The sequence below is a fragment of the Pleurodeles waltl genome, chromosome 4_2 (assembly GCF_031143425.1).
Source record: "Pleurodeles waltl isolate 20211129_DDA chromosome 4_2, aPleWal1.hap1.20221129, whole genome shotgun sequence".
In the NCBI taxonomy this organism is placed as follows: domain Eukaryota; kingdom Metazoa; phylum Chordata; class Amphibia; order Caudata; family Salamandridae; genus Pleurodeles; species Pleurodeles waltl.
In genome coordinates this window covers 710,664,945-710,677,413 of record NC_090443.1, presented here as the reverse complement: position 1 = coordinate 710,677,413, position 12,469 = coordinate 710,664,945, and the positions used below count along the sequence as shown (strand labels likewise).

Below are 12,469 nucleotides of genomic sequence, written 5' to 3'. Positions count from 1 at the left end.
ATCCGGCTTGCAGTGTACTGAGATTAACCTGATTAATTTAAATATGTCGTCAAGCCGTGAATGGTGACCAACAATTTTTTTTTATATCTCTCAACCGTGGACAAATAGTTGGTGTCTAGTAGATTTTTTGGGCAATCATATGCAACGAATCTGAAAGTACTTTAATTTCTAGCCGTTCCTTATCTAGTTTGTTTTTCTGTGCAGTCAAGGAAGTTGATAAAATGAACAGCATTTTGAAATAGCTCACATGACAGATAATAATGGGTATGCTAGAGAGCCATCAGTAGAGGCATTATTAATTCCCTCCTCCTAGCCTGATCCCAGTGTTTTCACAGTGTCTTCGTAGCTGGAGAACCTATGATGATATCCATTTCAACTTTCATTCCCATGGACGATAACTTTTTTAATCAACAACTGACACAGAATTATTATTTGTGTTGTCAGCAAGGGAGTTGGAGAGGACGTAATTCCCAATTATGGAATTTTCATGCTACAGATTAACTCACTGTGACTAACTTCATTCTCAAGAGCCAGTGTTGTGTTTTTTTGGACTCATATCACCTTATATTGCAGCAGTATGCCGTACTAATTCATTGTGCACATTTTTAAAAATAAGTTATTTATCTTAAATGGTTCCATATATTAGAAACATTGATTTAATTAATTTAGGAAGTGCCTTCCTCCATAGTCTGTGGGGAAAAAAGTACATTTCTAATCCTTTTCTAAAGTCTGTCAGCTTCATGAGAGATACCCTTCTCAATAATCTGTGCTACCAGTTGTTGGTTGTGTGGAGGGTACCAATACAGGGAACAGGTAAGGGCAACATTCCAGTTAAAAGGAGACAAGTAAAGTTATTGGCTGGAACGCATTATAGTGTATTAAATTCTCGGAAGTCTTTTGTCTCTTTAATAGCAGCAAAGTTCAAATAGACAAATCAGCTGAATTCTCATCTCTTGTGCTTGCCTGTATTTGCCCTTCATCTCTCAAAGTTACTCTGTTGACACGTGAAGGGTTATTCAGGTTGAGGAGAGGCAAAGAGCAAAATTTGTGCTGGAAAGGCAGGGGCTTCTAAAACTGATGTTAAGTTAGTAGCTGGCCTCAGTATACCTGTTTTGTCTATGGGAAGTTAAGAAGAGAGATTGGATTCTGATTTACATTTGCCAGCTCAACTTGGAAATATCAGTACATTTTAAAAGTCCCTACTCCCTTGCTGCCCCATTTCCCCTTCAGTGAGTAAAGTCTTGGGGATAACTGGGCCTTACCACAAATTTAGCTATTTAGGATGACCACCGGTCTTTGTAATTTCATGTCTTCAAAATTATGCAAGACCTTCTTGGCCTTTTACCTTTCTTAAGGTGGAAAAATGAGTACCATTAAGGTAGACAATTCCAACACTTAACTGAGCTGCCACCAAGTATCTGTGTAAGTGACCATGGTATCAACAGTCTATAAATGTTGTCATATGCGGTACATCATTGTTTATATTAGTTTCCTTTCACTTTTTTCAAACTGATATTTTCAGTTCATACTAAACTCTACATTTAATCAATGCTCAATAGTAAATTAATTAGGAACAATGGAAGGAAGATTAATGAGTGTGAGAGGAGGGTTGTTGCTTTAAAGTGGAATCTTGTTTCCAAATCCCATTTCTTAAACCCATTGTAAAAAATGTTTTCTATTTAGGTTGTCACCAAGAAGCAGTATTGAAACCTTCCTGATAGGCTAAAACGGCACACCGCAGGAAGCAGAATTCTGTCTGAAGGTAAGTCTCTCTACGACTTGCTGTCTCATACTATTTTGCATTTACTTTCAGGGATTTTACTATTGAGCATACTCAGCCTTGCTGTGGAAACCCTCTGGCAATAAAGCAGCTTGGTACACTTCATGAGAAGAATATGTCCACACTTGCACCCTTCTGCCTCATGTTCACATTTCCCTGGTTGTCGCTTGCTGTGTTAGAGTCCTGGATTGCCTCTGTACTCCATGTAGACTTCCAAGTTAGGGTGTTGACCTGCAACAATTGTGAATTTTAATGTTTTTATATTAGTTGCGTTTGAGTGAAAACTTTTTTTAATTGAATCAATAACTACATTTCAAAGTGCATCATCATTTATGTTTACAGTTCAATATATATGCAACCAATACTAGTTCCTACATCTTGTGACATCCATCCACCCGTTGGTGGCCCGCATCCATTTTGCTAGTACCAAGATCGCTGTAATCAATAGTAGATTTTCCCTGTACTGTGCGAAATCATTTGGGAGATACAAAGCATGTATAGGTTTGCATAGTGTTATACATATCACATAGCTGTATCTTTATACATATTGTTGATTCTCAATTTAAAAATACATGCAGAAATATATAGGCATTTAGTTTCCATCTCCTGTGCTTGAGTCAACTGATAATTACTCATACGAATCCCAAATGTCTCTGGGTCGAGTTTGAGGGGACAACAATTCAGCTTATAAAGATAATTGATCTTTACCATATATGAGATCGTACAAACATTTCTTAAATTTTGGTGCTTTCCCTCTGCCCCATCTACAGGCAGTTCTACCCTTTATCAGGAGGGATAGGGCAATATATTTTCTGAAGCCTGCTTTACTTGCCTTGTATGTCCCAAAAGGGCTGAGTGCCGCAGTTTGACCCACCATGGCAGTGAGTGCCGTGGAAATGTCATCCCGGTAGGCCTGTATGGGGCCAAAGGGCCATGCAAGGTGAAGGAAGTCAGCTCTAGCCATTCTACTCCTGGTACAGTTATCATTGGTGCATAGGCAATAGTGATGACTCCTGACAGGAGTGTAGTGTACTTGGTGTAGGAATTTGTACTGTATAGTGTGGAGTCGACTACTAGAGGTAATCTGTCCAGTTTGAATATAACAAAAGCGCCATTGGTCATCTGCTATAGTAATTCCCATGTCTGTTTCTCATTTGGTGCGTGTCCTGTCTCCCTATACTTGGTGCCTCCAACAGGGACACATGTTATAAGCGAGAAACTAAGTGTCTCAAATTATCGGCTTGAGGTAGGGTGTGCAGGGTATCCACTGTGGGCTGTTCATGAGGAAAGTCGGGGTGACAGCTCTTAATTGTGTCATAAGCAGATCCACAAGAATATATGTAGCAGGGATGGAGTCCTCTCCTCGAAAAATACCCCATGAGATTTAAAGGACCCCTTGCGATAAAGATCTCCCAAGTGTGTGATTGGTGTTCTAACATTTATTCTTTTTTCTAACGCAAGCGCTGGTGTAAAGCATAAATACATGTTCAAGAAGATTTGGCTATTTTTTATTGTAAATAACTTACACCATGCTTGGATATTGTAGTTAATGATAGCAAAGTGAATATCCTGTTCTATACATGTGAATTAGATGCCTATTTAGCAAGATGTCTAGACTCCGACCATCAAGGTGCTCATGTCTTTACTATTTTTATATAAGTTGTACTGGGGCACACTGTTTCCTATATATCCAGACGACATTTACAGCTATGACCTTTAAAACACGAAGGGCTTGGATGGCTAGATAGTGCAGTATTTTATGCTAGGAAGTTTGTAAAACACAGCATATACCTGAAATCATCCTGGCACTATGAAATGGGGGGGAAAGGAAGGAAGCTGCTGGATCCTGAGACAAAGATTTGTGGACAGAGATGGGTTATAAGGTTTATCCTGAACTTGGTGGGGTAAATTATGGATTTGGGTGGGATGTGAGGATTATTCCTGAGTCTGGCACCCATTAAGAACAAGGCCCCACTCTCCCATCAGAGACCTAGAAATGTGATGTATGACCAGTTGCTTGTCATAGATGGAGCAAATGGAAGAAATGAAAGGAGTGGCTTCCTGCCTCAAAAAGATGGCACATCGCATTGTGAACCAGGTAGAGGTGCTTGAAATATAGCATCCTTCTGGATAGAAAGCCAGTGGAGTGACTTAAAATTGGAGGACGCTGGCGTTACTGGGGTCACTGGGGAGTGCCATAAGACCAGCTAGGCTGCTTGTGTTCTGGATGACCTTGCAGATGATGTGTGGGTGATGGGTGTTTAAAACCCCACATATATAGAATGTCCGTATTCGAGGCTGGAAGTTATGAATGAATAATTCATATTTAATGGGATATCTGGTGGGAGAAAAGGGATAATCTTACTGAGCCTTTTGAGGAGAGTGCAGCATATTCTGGATACCTGATTGATTCATTTTCCAAATGTGATTTGATTGTCTGTGATAATGCCCATATGTTTGGTTTGTGATTAATACTATTACAGCGGTAGCAGAAGAGTAGGAGTCACTCATAATAGAATAATTGTATATGACTAGAGAAACAGAAATTTAAGATAGTTAGTGATGAAAACCTGTGTGAACTTGTACTGCTTACCATACAAGCATCCTGATACCCCAGATGTAACACAAGTGACCATGAATGTGGGCATTCAAAAGAATCTATTTTATGATGAGAGCACATCTACATAGAAACATAGGAATATAGGCCCTCATTATGAACACGGCGGTCCAAACCGCACCGCCAGCGGTGGCGGTAAAAACCGCCAACAGAGGAGCGGTCTGTACCGCCAAATAAAGTACCAACTGAAACACAGGCATCCTGTAAACCACCCACCGTCAGTAGAGGAGTGCCGACAACGACAGCAGAGTTCGCCCACAGGCTGACGGAAAGGCCCAACCTGCCCATCAAATAATGAACCATTAGACTGCCGTAAGTTCCAGGTCGGGAACCACCGCCATGCAAAGCCAGGCGGAAACAAACCTAATGTAAGAAACACTCACCAGAGGCCCACACAAGAGCTGCAGATCATGCCAGCCCTGCTCCTTGCCAGATACCTCCACGACCGAGACTGCCGACGAAGACGAGGACGGTAAGTACTGCATCCTACTAAACAAGGGAAGAAAGGGCACAGTTACATACCCACCCACTCCACCCACCCTGCAACGCTCCCACAACCCTTCACAGCAGCACAACCCATACACCCTACAGCAAGAGGTACTTACCTGACACAAGGCAAATCCAACCTGACCATAGTACTTACAAATGCCCCACACCCACAAACAATGAAACAAGAGACCAGGGTACAAGAGTGTGCCGCCAAAACACAGGGCACACATAAATATTTATTTCAGCTCACAGAGCTAACTATTCACAACAAGGCCAATGGCCAGTCCATAGTGCCAGACGTGTTTGGGCTACAATGGCCCCAACCTGACTTCCAAAAGTACACGGTACTCCACCTAATGGGGCAACAATGGGGCATCCAGGCACCTCAGGGGCAGGGGGTAGTGGGGAGGGGATTTGCAACTGGGGTGGGGCTTGGACTAGCGCTCGGAAGGTGGAGGGGGTATGGGTTTGGCTTTGGAAGGTGGGGGTGTGTGCTTCGACTGGGTGGAGCCAGATGGAATTGGCTCAGCACGGGGCTTCTTCCTCTCTGGGGAAGGGGCACGGGAATGTGAAGGGCGGACAGGGGCAGGCTGTGAAGTGGAAGGAGTTGAAAGGGCAAGGAGGTGCGCATGTTTAGGGACAAGACTGGGTGGGCCAGTGGGTTGGAAGAGGTCAGCACGGGAGAGGAATAGTTTTTTGGGTGCAATTTGGTTGGGCCTGGAGGAGGGCGTGGGAGTGGAGGCAGACTGTGTGGACGTAGGTGGTGTAGGGGTGTGTGTCGTGGGCGCAGGTGACTGGACAGTATGCTGAGGTGTGGTGGATGTGTGATGGGTGGGTGTCTTGGTGCGTTTGTGTGTTTTTAGAGGAGGGGGTGGACACGGTGGGAGAAGACAGGCTGCCAGTGTGGATGTATGTTGTGTGTGTGTCTGCAAGTCTGGTGAGTGTGCTGCATGTGTCAACTACAGTAGTTGTGGTGAGTGCAGGTGTGGTGTCTGGGGTGCATGTATGGATGTGTGCTATTGTGGTGAGTGCAGGAATTGGCTCAGCAACAGTGACTGAAGGTGCAGTGCTTGTGGGTGTGCATGTAGAGCGGACAGACAGGGAGGCGGAAGAGGTGGGCACACTAGGGGAAGTGGATGTTGCTATGTGTGCATGTGTATGTTGGCTGTGTGAATGCTTGTGGTGGGAGGTGTGGTGCTTGTGTTTAGAAATTTGCTTCTTGTGTGTTGAGGTGCTTGACTGGGTGTCAGATTGTGTGCTTTGGACGGGTGAAGGGAGTGGAGTGCTGGAAGGGGTAGAGTAGGTTGGATGGGGGACAGACTGACCAGGGAAACTGGCTGCCGTCCAAGAGGAGGCCAGAGCCTGAAAAGATCTCTGTAGGCCAGACACGGCACCGTGAATGCCATCCAGATAGGCATTTTCTGCTGCATCTCTGATGCTAGCCCCTGGATGACATTGACAATGGTTGTCTACCCTACAGAGATGGTTCTCAGGAGGTCAATAGCCTCCTCTGTGAGGGAAGCAGGGCTGACTGGGGAAGGGGAGGAGGTGCCTGGGGCAAAGGAGACGCCCACCCTTCTGGGTGAGCAGGCACGAGCAACTCGGTGGGGAGCAAAAGGGACGGCGGTGATGGCATGGGGGTGGCGGAAGATGATACTGTAGGGGTGTGCCCACTAGGGTCCGCCACCGCCAGGGAGCCCGCATTGGAGGAGGTATCAGAGTCACTACCTCCAGTGGTACTTGCCTCCCCTGTGGTACTCCCCTCACCCTCCAACCCACTGGTCCCCTTGGCGTCGGATGAATCTGCCTCTGAGGATCCGTGGGCCGCTGCATCCCCACTTGCCGGTGCCTCCGCTCCCTCGCCAGATGATGCTGATGTACACAAACAACACAAGAGAAAAGGGATGGGGAAACAAAACAGGAGAGACACTTGTAAATAGCTGAAAGGAGTGAACATAGTGGCCAGACATACACCCACCCAGAAGGCCCACCCAAACAGGCAGCCCCTTCCTCTATGCCCATGGCCATGCCCCTGACTTGTGACCAGAACCCTGCCCTACACTCATCCCCTGCCCTACCTAAGGACCCCAAGTGTAGGAGACCTGACCAAAACACCCCTAGGCCCTACAGGGGCCATCATGTAGATGGACTTCAGTCAGAGTCCCTGCAACTAAGCAGCATAAACCCTAATGCACACACAGACATCCATCAAGGGTTAAGATTGTGACATGAGTACTCACCCCCTTGTGACTGGTGTGCAGCCTTCAAGCGCCCATCCAGGTCTGGGTACGCCACCGCCAGGATGCGTAGCATGAGGGGGTTCAGTGCCCGACGGGCACCCCTTCTACGTTGGGAGGCCTTCCCCAGCTGGGCCTCACAGATTTTTCGCGCCCAGCACCGCAGGCCCTCCCACCTCTTCCTGCAGTGGGTGCTCCGCCGGTTGTAGATCCCCAGGGTCCGCACCTCCTTGGCGTTGGCATGCTAAAGTGCCCTCTTCTGGTGGGCGCTGACCTAAAAGGGAGACACAAATGTAACACAGGGGTCAGGCACTTGGAAAATATGTACAGTTGGCTATACGTCCACTATGGGACGGACAGTACTGACAGACTTACAGGACATACGCACGCAGCATGGCATGAACCATGGCCCATGCCAGCTCAGAGGTGCACACATATGTACTTACACCATCCATTACACCAAACAGTGCCCCCAAACCCCAGACTCACCTGTACCTCTGGCCGTCCGTAGAGCTTGGCGTACAGGGGCAGGACCCCGTCCACTAGCCTCTCCAATTACTCCTGTGTGAAGGCCGGGACCCTTTCCCCTGCAACACGAGCCACTTCCATGACCAGAGGCAGGACACATCAGTACACTCAGTGGAGTACCTTCTCGCACGAGATCAGGGAGTTAAGTGAAGTTGGGGTGACAAATTTGCGTACGTACCATGGCGGTGTGCAACGTCACCGCCGGCGGCGATCATGATACGCCAGGATTTCCCATTGGCATTCATGTTAACCAATGATGGTGCGAACGGCGGTAAACACTGCCTTACGCTGTTAAGTCAACCGCTAGCGGTATGAGGTCACTTCCACAACGATAGTCCCGGATTACAGGGTTCAGACATTTTGGCCTTAGCTACGCATTAATAAAAATGATATTTGCAAAATGCAGGCCCTATTGTTCACCTAGCACACCTCTGCATGTGACCAATAACAATACCACACATATCAAACCCTGGTCACTCATTAAGGTCTAGATGAAATTCTGTCAAGAACATTTTACTTTTGAGTCCCTACAATCAAGTAAGCAGTGCACAATGAAAGACAATGTGTGCCTATGTATGTGTGTTCCTCACACGTGTTTCAAATCCCTCCTAGGTACCGAGCCTTGTAGCGAGGAAGGGCCCCATCGGTGTACAGACTACTTGTTGATTTGCGGACCATGGTGGAGCATCACATCTTAATCAGTTACAGACTCACCCATGCAACTATTCTTGAACTTTGTGCATTACTGGATCCTGCACTAACTCCGGCAAATCTTAATCAGCATGCCATCCCTGCTGAAGTGCAGGTGCTCTCTGCACTCCATTTCCTGGCCACAGGCTCATTTCAAGTGACAGTGGGCATGGGTGCAGGATTGTCACAGCCAATGTTCAGCATAGTACTGACAAGGTTTCTAAATGTATTTGTACGACACCTGTAGTCCTATGTGAGGTTTCCCCGAAGTACTGACCTCCTGTAGGAAAGTACCATCTTGCCTGGCATGTTACCCCCATTTTTCACTGTATATATGTTGTTTTAGTTGTATGTGTCACTGGGACCCTGGTAACCCAGGGCCCCAGTGCTCATAAGTGTGCCTGAATGTGTTACCTGTGTAGTGACTAACTGTCTCACTGAGGCTCTGCTAATCAGAACCTCAGTGGTTATGCTCTCTCATTTCTTTCCAAATTGTCACTGACAGGCTAGTGACCATTTTTACCAATTTACATTGGCTTACTGGAACACCCTTATAATTCCCTAGTATATGGTACTGAGGTACCCAGGGTATTGGGGTTCCAGGAGATCCCTATGGGCTGCAGCATTTCTTTTGCCACCCATAGGGAGCTCTGACAATTCTTACACAGGCCTGCCACTGCAGCCTGAGTGAAATAACGTCCACGTTATTTCACAGCCATTTTACACTGCACTTAAGTAACTTATAAGTCACCTATATGTCTAACCTTTACCTGGTAAAGGTTAGGTGCAAAGTTACTTAGTGTGAGGGCACCCTGGCACTAGCCAAGGTGCCCCCACATTGTTCAGAGCCAATTCACTGAACTTTGTGAGTGCGGGGACACCATTACACTACCTATATGTAGCTTCACCATGGTAACTCCGAATATGGCCATGTAACATGTCTATGATCATGGAATTGCCCCCTCTATGCCATCCTGGCATTGTTGGTACAATTCCATGATCCCAGTGGTCTGTAGCACAGACCCTGGTACTGCCAGACTGCCCTTCCTGGGGTTTCTCTGCAGCTGCTGCTGCTGCCAACCCCTCAGACAGGCAGCTGCCCTCCTGGGGTCCAGCCAAGCCTGGCCCAGGATGGCAGAACAAAGAACTTCCTCTGAGAGAGGGGGTGACACCCTCTCCCTTTGGAAAATGGTGTGAAGGCAGGGGAGGAGTAGCCTCCCCCAGCCTCTGGAAATGCTTTGTTGGGCACAGATGTGCCCAATTCTGCATAAGCCAGTCTACACCGGTTCAGAGACCCCTTAGCCCCTGCTTTGGCGCGAAACTGGACAAAGGAAAGGGGAGTGACCACTCCCCTGACCTGCACCTCCCCTGGGAGGTGTCCAGAGCTCCTCCAGTGTGCTCCAGACCTCTGCCATCTTGGAAACAGAGGTGCTGCTGGCACACTGGACTGCTCTGAGTGGCCAGTGCCACCAGGTGACGTCAGAGACTCCTTGTGATAGGCTCCTTCAGGTGTTAGTAGCCTTTCCTCTCTCCTAGGTAGCCAAACCCTCTTTTCTGGCTATTTAGGGTCTCTGTCTCTGGGGAAACTTTAGATAACGAATGCATGAGCTCAGCCGAGTTCCTCTGCATCTCTCTCTTCACCTTCTGATAAGGAATCGACTGCTGACCGCGCTGGAAGCCTGCAAACCTGCAACATAGTAGCAAAGACGACTACTGCAACTCTGTAACGCTGATCCTGCCGCCTTCTCGACTGTTTTCCTGCTTGTGCATGCTGTGGGGGTAGCCTGCCTCCTCTCTGCACCAGAAGCTCCGAAGAAATCTCCCGTGGGTCGACGGAATCTTCCCCCTGCAACCGCAGGCACCAAAAAGCTGCATTACCGGTCCCTTGGGTCTCCTCTCAGCACGACGAGCGAGGTCCCTCGAATCCAGCGACGCTGTCCAAGTGACCCCCACAGTCCAGTGACTCTTCAGCCCAAGTTTGGTGGAGGTAAGTCCTTGCCTCACCTCGCTGGGCTGCATTGCTGGGAACCGCGAATTTGCAGCTGCTCCGGCCCCTGTGCACTTCCGGCGGAAATCCTTCGTGCACAGCCAAGCCTGGGTCCACGGCACTCTAACCTGCATTGCACGACTTTCTAAGTTGGTCTCCGGCGACGTGGGACTCCTTTGTGCAACTTCGGCGAGCACCGTTTCACGCATCCTCGTAGTGCCTGTTTCTGGCACTTCTCCGGGTGCTACCTGCTTCAGTGAGGGCTCTTTGTCTTGCTCGACGTCCCCTCTCTCTGCAGGTCCAATTTGCGACCTCCTGGTCCCTCCTGGGCCCCAGCAGCGTCCAAAAACGCCAAACGCACGATTTGCGTGTAGCAAGGCTTGTTGGCGTCCTTCCGGCGGGAAAACACTTCTGCACGACTCTCCAAGGCGAGAGGGATCCGTCCACCAAAGGGGAAGTCTCTAGCCCTTTTCGTTCCTGCAGAAACCTCAGCTTCTTCTGTCCAGTCGAAGCTTCTTTGCACCCGCAGCTGGCATTTCCTGGGCATCTGCCCATCTCCGACTTGCTTGTGACTTTTGGACTTGGTCCCCTTGTTCCACAGGTACCCTAGATTGGAAATCCACAGTTGTTGCATTGCTGGTTTGTGTCTTTCCTGCATTATTCCTCTAACACGACTCTTTTGTCCTTAGGGGAACTTTAGTGCACTTTGCACTCACTTTTCAGGGTCTTGGGGAGGGTTATTTTTCTAACTCTCACTATTTTCTAATAGTCCCAGCGACCCTCTACAAGGTCACATAGGTTTGGGGTCCATTCGTGGTTCGCATTCCACTTTTGGAGTATATGGTTTGTGTTGCCCCTATCCCTATGTTTCCCCATTGCATCCTATTGTAACTATACATTGTTTGCACTGTTTTCTAAGACTATACTGCATATTTTTGCTATTGTGTATATATATCTTGTGTATATTTCCTATCCTCTCACTGAGGGTACACTCTAAGATACTTTGGCATATTGTCATAAAAATAAAGTACCTTTATTTTTAGTATAACTGTGTATTGTGTTTTCTTATGATATTGTGCATATGACACTAAGTGGTACTGTAGTAGCTTCACACGTCTCCTAGTTCAGCCTAAGCTGCTCTGCTAAGCTACCATTATCTATCAGCCTAAGCTGCTAGACACCCTATACACTAATAAGGGATAACTGGGCCTGGTGCAAGGTGCAAGTACCCCTTGGTACTCACTACAAGCCAGTCCAGCCTCCTACATTGGTTGTGCAGTGGTGGGATAAGTGCTTGAGACTACTTACCACTCTTGTCATTGTACTTTTCATAAGAGAAAAATATACAAAACAAGGTCAGTGTATATACACATAGCCAAAAAGTTTTGCATTTCCTCTTTTCACTCTTTTCTAAGTGCTGAAAAGTACTTCTAAACTTTCAAAAAGTTCTTAAAAGTTTAAAAAGTTTTTTTTCTGTCTTTCCAAAAAGTTCTGAAAACTTTTTTCTCTTTTTCTATCACTTCAACTCTCTCTAAAAAATGTCTGGCACAGGAAAAAATGTTGAACTGTCCAAACTTGCATATGATCACCTTAGCTGGAAAGGAGCAAGGAGTCTCTGCATAGAGAGAGGTTTGAGTGTAGGGAAGAATCCTTCTTTAGAACTGTTAATTAATATGCTTAGAGTACAGGATAAGGCCATAAGTGCCCAATCTGTAGAAAAAGTAGCTAATGGTTCTCAATCTGATCCAGGGACTCCCCCAGGAAAAGGTTCAGGAAAGAAACTTCTCAGCCTGCCCATTACTAGACAGTCTAGCATAGTTGGTACAGAGGTTGAATCACACCATACTAATGGTGTGCTCTCACATTATACTGGTAGCCAAGCTGTTAGGGTGCCCTCTGTAAGGGACAGGTCTCCTTCTGTTCATTCCCATCACACCTCTGTATCTAGAAATGTCCCTCCCACCCACCCTGATGACAGATTGTTAGAAAGGGAGCTCAATAGATTGAGAGTGGAACAAACCAGACTGAAGCTCAAGAAGCAACAGCTGGATTTGGATAGACAGTCTTTAGAAGTAGAGAGGGAAAGACAGAAGTTGGGTTTAGAAACCCATGGTGGCAGCAGCAGTATTCCCCATAGTCAT

At 47.0% G+C, this 12,469-nt stretch overlaps 1 protein-coding gene across 10 annotated transcripts in view; it reads left to right on the top strand.

Moving 5' to 3' along the window:
• KYAT3 (kynurenine aminotransferase 3) overlaps positions 1–12,469 on the top strand; it is a 496,355-nt gene that overhangs the window by 51,048 nt on the left and 432,838 nt on the right. For all 10 annotated transcript variants that reach the window (XM_069232317.1, XM_069232320.1, XM_069232316.1 and 7 more), the window contains exon 2: positions 1,684–1,762. The gene's annotated coding sequence lies outside the window, so the exon portion shown is untranslated. The remainder of the gene's footprint in view (positions 1–1,683; positions 1,763–12,469) is intronic.